The sequence below is a fragment of the Ovis canadensis genome, chromosome 8 (assembly GCF_042477335.2).
Source record: "Ovis canadensis isolate MfBH-ARS-UI-01 breed Bighorn chromosome 8, ARS-UI_OviCan_v2, whole genome shotgun sequence".
Classification (NCBI taxonomy): Eukaryota; Metazoa; Chordata; class Mammalia; order Artiodactyla; family Bovidae; genus Ovis; species Ovis canadensis.
In genome coordinates this window covers 16,194,935-16,207,052 of record NC_091252.1, presented here as the reverse complement: position 1 = coordinate 16,207,052, position 12,118 = coordinate 16,194,935, and the positions used below count along the sequence as shown (strand labels likewise).

General features: G+C 38.4%; 1 non-coding gene across 1 annotated transcript; it reads left to right on the top strand.

Annotated features, from left to right (window-relative positions):
* The first annotated feature begins 2,891 nt into the window (after positions 1-2,891).
* Positions 2,892-2,963, top strand: TRNAW-CCA (transfer RNA tryptophan (anticodon CCA)). The gene has a single exon. It is a non-coding gene; the product is annotated as a tRNA-Trp (tRNA).
* Positions 2,964-12,118: the final 9,155 nt, after the last annotated feature.

Here is a 12,118-nt window from a genome sequence, read left to right as displayed (position 1 = left end):
TCTCTGTTTGTCCCCTGGATAGCAGTGACTGCCCTCTTTCCTAGTCACTCCCATATTCTTATACATTGTTATAGTTACACAGGACAGGCTTCATCAAGGCAGATCTTAGTCATGGAACTGTAAGTTAAAGAAAAACTATGTGATACAGGAAACGACAAGAGTAGAACTTTGTTTTCATGGGGGTTTAGGATTGTGCTTTTTCCTTTGTCAATATGCAAACCTGAAAGTGGGCAGATGGGTCTCCTTACAGAAGAAGAGGGGGAAAGGAGAGGAAAAAAAAATCCAAAAATTGTAGAGTCACTCTCTGTTCCTTCCCAAATACAACAAATAGAAGAGACCCTTGCCTTATGTGTAAGGAAGACTTAGTATTTCTTTGTGAAAGTAACACAACGTTAAACCTTTCTTTCCTGGATTAGCCTCCTAACCTTCCCCCACCCATGTGTCTCTTTTAATCATTGGAGTTAGTTGTTTGAGGATTGATAAATAGTGGATGAAAAGCAGAAAGCATTTGGCTCAGAAAAAGGAGAGAATTTATAGCAGAATCACTGAGTTTTTATGTAAAGAGAAATAAAGAGTGGAGAACGGGTGTATTTTGCTTTAATCCAGTGTGCCTGAGGTTCATTGTAGAAATTTCCTTTACAGATATTTCTCTTTTTTAACGCATTGTTTTAAATCCTGCTGTAAGAGGTCAAAATGACCACAATTCATTTTACAGTGGAAGATGTTTTACGGAATTTAAATTTTAGTGAGTTACTCATCCCAAAGGAATGAATGAAGTAGAAACAATTGTGCTTATGTCACCTGAGCTATTAGATCAGTGGAAAATTGTGCCATGTACTCAAATATCATTTGGGTTCAATATGCCTCACACTTGCCTTTTCTTGTTCTGCACAACCTCTCTGGGATCTCGTATACTCACACAATTTCAGCTCCCAATAGTGAACTAATGGGCCTCAAGGCTAGATTTTATTTAGACCATTTCTATGGAAGTATTTAATATTGTCCACTAGAAGCAAAAGGATAATACTTTATTTTGTAAGATCCATTGGCACTTGGTGATTTAAAGGAAGAAACATGTTTGGTTTATGATGATGTTATCTAACCAAAACGCTCATGATTTCCTTAATTATTCAAGGTTATGATTCTTATTATAAGAGCCATTATTTTTAGTTTTATATTTAAGCAACAACACAGGTATACTAGATGCTGTGTAAAATGTACCCAAGTAGATTCCAGTAACTGTGAAGAGATACAATGGAAAAGATTGAATTCATTCCTTCAGGTGATCAAAAAATCATGTTTTGTTTTTAGTTTACTATCTTTCTCTTTGAAGAATGCAAGTCTGATACATGTATTTTTCTTCTTTCTTTTTTTCTACGAATGTACTCATCTTACATATATGGATTCATTCAAAGCATTTTGCTCATGATTAAGTGGGTTCATTAGATCAATGCAAAGCAAAACGGTATCACCTATAACTGTCTATCTATGTATCTGTGTATCTATCTATTTCTCTAATTGGCAGGGACTGGTCAATTAGTAATAAGGCATTGGTAATTGGTGAGAATATACAATCAATGGCTGATTAATTGACTACCATCCATGAGAAAATGAGCCCATCTTATAACTTGCTGTTGGTAAAGAATCCGCCTGCAATGCAGAAGACCCCGGTTCGATTCCTGGGTAAGGAAGATCTGCTTGAGAAGGGATGGGCTACCCACTCTAGTATTCTTGGGCTTCTCTTGTGGCTCAGCTGGTAAAGAATCTGCCTGCAATGTGGGAGACCTGGGTTTGATCCCTGGGTTGGGAAGATCCCCTGGAGAAGAGAAAGGCTACCCACTCCAGTATTCCTGGGTTGGGAAGATCCCCTGGAGAAGGGAAAGGCTACCCACTCCAGTATTCTGGCCTAGAGAATTCCATGGACTGTATAGTCCATGGTGTTGCAAAGAGTTGAATACTACTGAGCGACTTTCACTTTCACAACTTGCTGTGCATGAACCATTATATATGATAAAGTTGACTATAGCTTTATTTTAATAATGATTTTGAGCTCTTGGCTACTACTTATTACTAGATTTTTTAAGCTTAGTTATTTTGTTTGCCCAATCTCTCAATAGGATGTCATTCTGCAGATATTTAATAAATGTTTTTTATTCATTGAATAAAAATAATATAATGAATACCTTATACCAGACAGTCTAGACTTTGTTCCAGTGAAAATGGGGTGTCTGAAAGAATGTTAACTAATATTGAATCCCTTCTCTTCTAAATTAAAACTTTTTTTTTTCTAGAAGGGCAAGAAAACCTCCAAGATTCTCTTTCAGAGAAAGTAGCTTTTTGCTTCCTTTTGGATTAGGTACACATCTCCTTGTCATGTTCATCAATGATCATTAGGCTTTTCTTTATTGTTTATTGACTGGGCAAGACTCTGTAAAGACTCTTTCATTGGAAGATAGTAATACACAATTGAAAGAGGACTGATGAAACTTGGTTTTTGGAACAGACACTCCAAAAGTTTATAGTAATAATTGCTTTTGGGAGCAATGCCTTGCACAAAACAGTATTTATATTAGCATGCTGCTGCTGCTAAGTCCCTTCAGTCGTGTCCGACTCTGTGCGACCCCATAGATGGCAGCCCACCAGCCTCCCCAGTCCCTAGGATTCTCCAGGCAAGAATACTGGAGTGGGTTGCCATTTCCTTCTCCAATGCATGAAAGTGAAAGGTGAAAGTGAAGTTGTTCAGTCATGTCCGACTCTTCGCAACCCCATGGACTGCAGCCTACCAGGCTCCTCTGTCCATGGGATTTTCTAGGCAAGAGTACTGGAGTGGGTTGCCATTGCCTTCTCCATTATATTAGCATAAACCATCTTAATTGCTGAGTTCTTTGGCTTCCCTGGTGGCTCAGAGGTTAAAGTGCCTGCCTCCAATGCAGGAGACCCGGGTTCGATCCCTGGGTCGGGAAGATCCCCTGGAGAAGGAAATGGCAATCCACTCCAGTATTCTTGCCTGGAGAATCCCATGGATGGAGAAGCCTAGTAGGTTACAGTCCATAGGGTCGCAAAGAGTAGGACATGACTGAGCGACTTCACCTTCACCGTTGGGAGGAGGAAGTTAACTATCTCTCTGAAAACCTTCCCTTAGGCAGAGTCAAGAAAGTGATCTGAGAGGAGCTAGAGTGGGCTGGGAAGAATTAGTGTAGTTACATTGGGATAAACTTTACGGATTTCCTTGGTGGCTCAGACGGTAAAGCATCTGCCTACAATACGGGAGACCTGGGTTCAATCCCTAGGTTGGGAAGATCTCCTGGAGAAGGAAATGGCAACTCACTTCAGTACTCTTGCCTGGAAAATCTCATAGATGGAGGAGCCTGGTAGGCTGCAGTCCATGGGGTCCAAAAGAGTCGGACACCACTGAGCGACTTTCACTCACTTTCGCTATGGATTTAGCCAATAGAATTGGAAGGGACACTAAGGGACACTCCAACTTTATGGAAAATTCAAAAGAAAAGTTGCCAGTAAGGTATTTTTAATTTTGTGCTATCTCCCTCCTTTTAGACAACAGGGTTTTCACTCTGCTCTTTGACTTTCCACTGATCAATTTTTCTTCTCTCTTCTCAAACAACTGTAACTTTGAACTCTACTGAGATCTGCTCTTTTGGGAAAAGCTCAAATTAGTTCTTACTTGTTTTATCTCTTCCTTTTGGCCTTTCTTTCATCTGCTTCTGCCTTTCTCCACCTCCTAAATAAAACGTTTAGCAAGATATAGAGAGAAAATATTGCAAACTTGGAATTCATACAGACATAAGGGCAAATCTTGACTTGTTCCCTTTTATTAGCTGTTTTGTGCAAGTACACCCTGACCCATAGAGTTACGTGGGTGAAATCGTTCAGACTATATATATATTGGCAATAGCTGGAAAAAGTTATTGCCTCAGTTCATCCCCCAGAGAGACCTGATCTCGAGTGCAGCTACTTAGAAATATATGCAGAGTCCAGAACAGTACAAACAATTTGTACATGTCCCCTCAGGGTCATTTCTTAGAGCCAGTGTCACTTACTGTGGGTACTGGAAGCCCTCCTATGTCTCTCTCACCTTTATTTCCCCTTTCTTTGCCTCTCTCTACCTAAATTCTGTCCCCCTGTAGCCAAAGCTCATTTATTTCTAAATTACCCCGGATCTTTACATTTCATCCCAGTGGGACATCTGTAACAAGAACCAACTGTTCTTTTACTGATACTGGTCTCTCTCTCAGTATAGTTTTGATGCATCCTTATACATGATGACTTTCTATCTTCCAGAGGCAAGGATGGGGGAGACTGAAAGGATGAAGGGGACAGAGAAAATTAGACTGAGAGCTCCCCTGGGCTGGGGAAGATGGGGCAGACAATCTTGTAAAAGGGCTCAGAACCTGGTGTATAAAGCAGTCATACTCAAGAGATTGTCTAAAACAAGCAACAACACCTCACCTCATACCCATCGTTTTCATTAATATCATGCTTTATTAAAGTAAAAGTAATCTAACTAAACTGAATTTCTACTAAAGGATTGAAATACATATGGTGGGGAGTGGAATGTTGTCTCTGGTTCAGTGCAGAGACACATGAGAACCAGTGCCAGGCATGCTGGCGAGTAAGACAGAGGGTTCCCTATTTTTTTTGAAGGCTGCAATCCAGAAGACTCAAAGTAGTTTTTAATCTGTATAGTTTGAGGGGTTTGGGGGAGAAATTTAGGTAATTCAAATCCTACAATAGCTGGATATTTTTGATATTCATAAAGGAAAGCTCAGGGCTTCCTAGGTGGCTCAGTGGTAAAGAATCGCCTGCCAGTGCAGGAGACATAAGAGACATGGGTTCAACTGCTGGGTCAGGAAGAGCCCCTGAAGAAGGAAATGGCAACCCACTCCAGTATGCTTGCTTGAGAAATCCCATGGACAGAGGAGACTGGTGGGCTACAGTCCACGGGTTCACAAAAGAGTTGGACATGACTTCACAACTAAACAACATAATAGGAAATCTCCTATCTTTTATTATTAATTCTCAATTACCAGAAGAAATATGTATCATTAACTTTATTCTGTTTTATTTAATTAGAATATTTAGCTTTATATATTCTTAGCCTTTATGGTTTATAGCTAATCTAGTTTATTTTCCTTTACAGGACTCAGAGGAACAATTTTCCTGGGTAACATTTCTTAAGTATAATAATGCTAAATTTTATTATAGAAGGTCCCTTATATAAATTACTTAAAAACGATGTAAAGAAACACATATTCTTTCAATTAAGGAAATTATTCTTTGTATAGTTAGGGGAAGGATCAAAAGATATAGACTTTACTGTGGGGTCAGAATTGCCCAAGGGACATCAGAAAAGACAAGAAAAGCTGACAAGTGTTCCATCCACAGCTCATCACCATAGTTCCCCAAAACTGCTGGGAATCCTTTGTCTCTCTCCTCTTTGTCTTCATTCTTCTTTTACCATTTTTAATTGGGACAGAATCGACATACTATAAAATTGGATTAGTTTAAGTCGTGTGACATAGTGATATTAATGCATGTATATACTGTGAGCTAGTCACCACGATATGTTCAGCTTAACATCCTTCACTTCACATAGTTACAATTTTTTTTCTTGTGATGAGAACTTTGAAGATTGAATCTCAGCAACTTTCAAATATGCAACGCAGTATTGTTAATTAGAGTCACCATGCTGTATGTTATATCTCCAGAAACTACTTATCATATAACTAGAAATCAGTGACTCTCTTCTTGACTACATATACCCTGCTTGCCCCCAACCCACCCTTACCTCATCACATCAAGACTAAGAGTTCCAAAAGAGGCTTTCTTGATTAAGCATTATGTTTTATGAACATTGACACTTTACAGAAATATAGGGAATTTGTGTATATTCCTTTGCCTAGTAAAGGAAATGTGGCTTAAACTCCAAACAATTTCTGCAATAGCTGCTTGAGAATTCTGAATATTTCTATAATGACAGGGAAAACAAAATTTCTAGGTGAGAGATTATAAAACTGACAGGATCATAAAAGTATAGATAATAATCACTCTTTGGGGTTATTAATAAAGAATAATAAAAGCATAACTATTATAACCTGTGATAGTAGCGTTGATTTAGGTACTTAATGAGCATCAACTATGTGCCAAGCACCATGCTGCTGCTGCTGCTGCTAAGTCACTTCAGTTGTGTCCGACTCTGTGCGGCTCCATAGATGGCAGCCCACCACATATAAAAAGATGAGAAAGTTGTTCCCATCTATGAGAGCTCACAATCAAGCTAAAAAGGTGGGTAATAAAAAGAAACAAACAATTAGATACAAATGTGGTACCTGTTTTAAGAGTGATGTGAATAAAATAATGAAATAGAGTCTAGAAGTGCTAATTTATAGTCAGGTGGTAGCTTAGACAATGAAGATGTCAAGATCAACGCATATCTGCTTTAAAAGAGGGCACATGAAACAGTATGCGAGGCACTTAAAAGGAATTCTGCATAAAAAATGTCAGAGGAAGGTCAAGGATGTTAGTATGCAGGCCCGTACAGGATCATTTATCATACCATCCAATTATAAACGTGTTGGGCAGGGTGTGAAGTGTTAATAAATGATACTAACTCCAACCTAAAGAGATTTCTGGTGAGGCAGAATATGACAAATGAACTGGAGTTCACTAACATACATCCTTTAAGGAAATATTGGAATGGAAAATGCCACTAACATTTCTCGCAACAACAGTGGAAACACCCTTCAGGTTGCAGACACAGCTGGGTGTGGGTCCCAACTCTGCTACTTATTTTCTGTGCAACTTGTTCAACTTTTTGAACCTTAGTTTTCTTGCTTCCTTACACTACCCTCTTAGAGTTTTGAGGAGGATTCATTCATTCACACATCTACTGGGCACCACGTTCAATGCTTATTTTATCTAAATGCAATCTTCAGTAACCTCAATATATTATCTTCATTTGACAGGAAAGGGAATGAAAGTAATTAGCCCAAGAACACATGACTAGTAAGTTGTTGAGCCTGGAATGGAATCCTAATCTATCTCACTGCAAAATCCAAGGTACGTCTTTGTTTGACAAAATGAATACCTGAAGTCTCACGAAAATGTTAGTTCTGTTTTGTTAATTAATCAGTAACTATTTAGAATCTACCATATCCTAGGCACTCCATACAAAGCCAAAGAAGAGCATATCAATAGAGATTTCAGTGAGGTTAAAAAAACAATGTAATCTTATATTTCTCAAGATATGGAATGATAAACTCAAAGATCAGATCTCATCTCCCATGGAAGTAATTTTTTCCCGCAAAACAAACATTAGCCTGGTGGGCTGCCGTCTATGGGGTCACACAGAGTCGGACACGACTGAAGTGACTTAGCAGAGCAGAGAGAGAGAGTTGCCTTACAATGTTGTATTAGTTTTAGGTGTATAGCAAAGTGACACAGGTGCTTCCAAGGGCTTCCATTTAGGAAAAGAGGATCAATCAAATAGTCCTGCCTTTAAACTTATTTAACACTCCAAAATAATAAGGACATGGGGTTTTGGGAAAAATCCTTTTTATTTAGCATGAATTCCCTAGCTCTAACCTTCACATAAATTATACTGAATTTTCTCAGGTATGAAATTATGTGGAGTCTGTTGTAACTTACTTGGGTGAGACTGAAAACAGGATTTATGTACTCAAATCCTAGACTAAATAAATCTAGGGAAAAGATGAAGGCATTTTTCACTTCTACTAATAATTAACAACATAGCTAACATGAATCAATTTTAATTGGAGAATTGAAATAACAAACCAGTTGGCAAAGTCTGCTGTTTAGGAGTCAGACATATTAGGTTTTTCTGCCTCTAACTCATTGCTTTCTAAGTATTGAAAATTTCTATGACTGTGTTTAAAATTGTCTTTTTTTAACAGGACAAATATTCAGTTAAAATAATCTAAAAATATATGGCATATGATTTATTTAAACAGAAAATTGATAATTTAATGTTTTAGATTTTTTATCATAATGTTAAAAATATGGTTGTATATACTGAAAATATTTCTTAGTTTGAAAATCAAAGTAAAGCCATTTCAGAACAAAACAGTGTTACATAATTTGATTAGAAAAAATATTCTCTGATACAGGTTATGTTTTTCTTATTCACAGAAGAAAACATTAACACACTTCATCCCAAAGTATGAGACAATTTGACTTTTATATGATTGTGATAAAAAGCACATACATGAAATCCAACTCATGTATGTGACTATGTATGAAATTCTCTCAACCAGCTTTTAAGTGTAGAGTACCTTATGACAGTGAAAGTGAAAGTGAAGTCGCTCAGTCGTGTCTGACTCTTTGCGACCCCATGGACTGCAGCCGACCAGGGTCCTCCATTCATGGGATTTTCCAGGCAAGAGTGCTGGAGTGGGGTGCCATTTTCTTCTCCAGCGGATCTTCCCAACTTAGGGATCGAACCCAGGTCTCCCGCATTTCAGGCAGACGCGTTACCGTTGGAGCCACCAGGGGGGCCATGACAATGAAGGTAGAATGCAGCGCATCTATTTTAAAGCCTCGCTACAGAATTATATTACTTAGCATGTAAAGCTTCCTTGTGATGATGCCTAACTGACCTATCCTTTGAAAAATATTCTATTTTGTTTCAGAAAATATTCCAGATGAGTTTTATTCTCAAATACTTCGAAAGCAGTCACATTTTCATTAGTAATTATTTTCTCCATATATAGCTTTTTCTTTATTTTAATCAAAACAGTAGTATTTTAATTGAAATTTCTCCATAACAATTTAGCAATTTGTCAAGCTACTTTTAGATATTTTAGAACTTTTAATTAAGTCCAGAAAAAGATGGCCATCATCACAATGGTATATGTCACGGGATGAAAAGTGAATTCATCTTGCTCAACCAAGCTGTGTGTACCAATTGCAGGTGGTATTTTTTTTAACCTATAATTAATTTCCAGATTCATCGTGCTAAAATCCTAGTTCTCTGTGCCATGTCTCCACTCCAAATTTTTCAAAGACTCTCCTTTGATTATCAGACATTTCCCAGTTCCTTTCATGTGGCATTCAAGACTCTCTGAAACCTAATTCCAACTTAGCACTCCTGCCAAGCCTCACTGCCTAGGGACAAAACAAAAACATTTGCTTGTAGTCACACATCACAGAAGTCCGGAATTGAAGAGAGTTGAGACATGAATCCATATTCACACAGCAGGCACAGCAGAAGGCGGGAGACAGAGCCTTCACTAAGGGGTTGCTCTGCAGGTAGAGTAGCCAGTCATGCACAAAGGATGTCCAGCACCAGAGAACATGGGGTGAGACAGGAGGACTCCCTGGTTCACGCTAGTAGTTTGTGAACATATCAGGTTCTAGGCTGCAGAAGACAGACTGGAGATGTAGCTGATCAGAAGTAAGAAGAGGCAGAGATGCTCCCAAAGGGAGTAAAGGGCAGACCAGATGCTGGGTTCCATCCAGAGGGCAGCTCTAGAATCTGGTAGAGACAGAGCAACAGTTGTATATTCTAGTTGCTAATGAAAAGTCACTGGGTTTTGGGTCTGTTTAAGGGAATGGCAACCCACTCCAGTATTTTTGCCTGGAGAATCCCCATGGACAGAGGAGTCTGGTGGGCTACAGTCTATGGGATCGTAAAGAGCTGGACACAAGTGTCACTGAGTAACACTTTGACTTTCTGTGAGGATGACTTAACTTTAAGTTCCAGTAGGTAGAAGGGCTCGGATTGTTGATGTACTTCTTATCTTAGTTGAGACTGGCACAGGACTGCCTCAGTAGGCTAAACATGCAAGAAAGAAACATAGGAAAACTTAGATGTGGGCAGCTGAGAACATTAAAGGAGGAAGAAATGATCAAAAGCTGACATCTTCAACCTTGCCTCTCCAAACTGCACCCCCCCGCCCCCCCACCGTGCCGTCTCTGAGTTAGAATTCTTTGCACATGATTCTTCTTCCCTCATTCTTCCAGTTGTGCATGGTGTACTTTGCTTCAGTGAAATGTCTTTTCATATGATGAGCAACTGAATTTAGTTCCACAAACATTTATTAAACAAATGCTGCTTGACAGGCACTCTGCTACAGAGATAAAAAGATCTGTCTTTCTGGAGATGCTGTCTGAATCCTTGTTGTTCAGTCGCTCAGCTATGTTCGACTCTGTGAGACCCTGTGGACTGCAGCATGCCAGGCTTCCCTGTTCTTCACTGTCTCCCAGAGTTTGATCAGATTCATGTCCATTGAGTCAGTGATGCTGTCTAACCATCTCATCTTCTACCGTCCCCTTTTCCTTTTGCCTTCAATCTGTCTCAGCATCAGGGTCTTTTCCAATGAGTTGGCCCTTCACATCAGGTGGGCCAAAGTATTGGAGCTTCAGCTTCAGCATTAATCCTTCCAATGAATATTCAGTGTTGATTTCCTTTAGGATTGACCAGTTTAATCTCCTTGCAGTCCAAGAAACTCAAGAGACTTCTACAGGAGCACATTTTGAAGGTCTCGATTCTTCAGTGCCCAGCCTTCTTTATGGTTCAACTCTCACATCCATGTATGACTATTGGAAAAACCATAGCTTTGACCATGTGGCCTTTTGTCTGCAAAGCGATGTTTTGCCTTTTAATATGTTTTCTGTGTTTGTTTTAGCTTTCCTTCCAAGGAAAAGAAGCAAGTGTCTTTTAATTTCATGGCTGCAGTCACCATCTGCAGTGATTTTGGAGCCCAAGAAAATAAAATCCATCACTGTTTCCACTTTTTCCATATCTATTTGCTATGAAGTGATGGGACCAGATGCTGTGGTCTTAGTTTTTTGAATGTTGAGATTTAAGCCTCTCCTCTTTCACCTCATCGAGAGGCCCTTTAGTTCCTCTTTACTTTCTGTCAATAGAGTGGTATCATCTGCATATCTGAGGTTTTCTGAATTGTACATTTTGCCAGTTTTTCTCCTGAACTTTGTTTCCTCCTTCTCTGCTACTTTCTTAAACCATATGACTCCAGATACTTTACATTTTTAGGTAAATGTTAATATTAAATTCAAAATTATATGACCAACCATCACTATTAAATTTTGAATGAATGTAGTTAATATGTATTATGATATCTTTCCACCTAGCATTATAGGCAGGGTAAGATCTTAGTAAGAGCTAGTTGATTTATTGGCTTTTTTGATATTAAACTTTGGTGGTTATAAATCTTTCTTGTCTTTAGAGCTTTTGCATTTGTTTATGTTAATATCTATGCAATTTTATTTGATATTTTAAAATCTATTAAATACTTTTAAGTTTTAGAGAAAAGGTTTGAACTGTGAAACAGAAGCTTTGTGACAAATGATGCAACCTTCAAGATATTTATATATATCATTAGAATTTATGTAGGGAATGTCAATTTTATGGTCTAATTGGGACGAGTTTGCTTTCAGGGCCCTGCCCATGGCCCTACAAAGCTAAGGAAAATTATCTAAAGTATTTAGATATATAATTGAATAGCTCAAGTGTCCCTGGTGGCTCAGATGGTAAAGATTCTGCCTGCAGTATGGATCCCTGGGTTGGGAAGATCCCCTGCAGGAGGGCATGGCAACCCACTCCAGTATTCTTGCCTGGAGAAACCCCATGGACAGAGGAGTGTGGCGGGCTATAGTCCATGGGGTTGCAAAGAGTCGGACACGATTGAGAGATTAAGCACATAGCACAACACAATATTAACTTGATCTTTTTTGTTGTCTTATCTTAGTGCTTGTAACATTATTTATTGCCTGTAGTGTTAAACTCATTCTTATGAGTTAGATTATATTAAGATTTTAAATGATTATCTTAATTAGATATTATGCAGTCACTAATGAATCATAACAAAATTTGAGAAAGAGAGACTCAGATAAACACCTTGGTCAGTTATGGAGAAAATTATAATTGGAGAAATGTAATCCAAATATAAGCTGGCTGTAAGAGACTTAATGCATAATGCAAGAAGCAATTATACTGGCCTTCTTAAAAATTATACCACTCCAGTTTTTTCCTTCAAATTTAGATTTTTTCCTTTAATTATTAATCAACCTGATATTTGAGCCTAGACATTTTCCAATACTATTAAATTTGAGTAGGTTA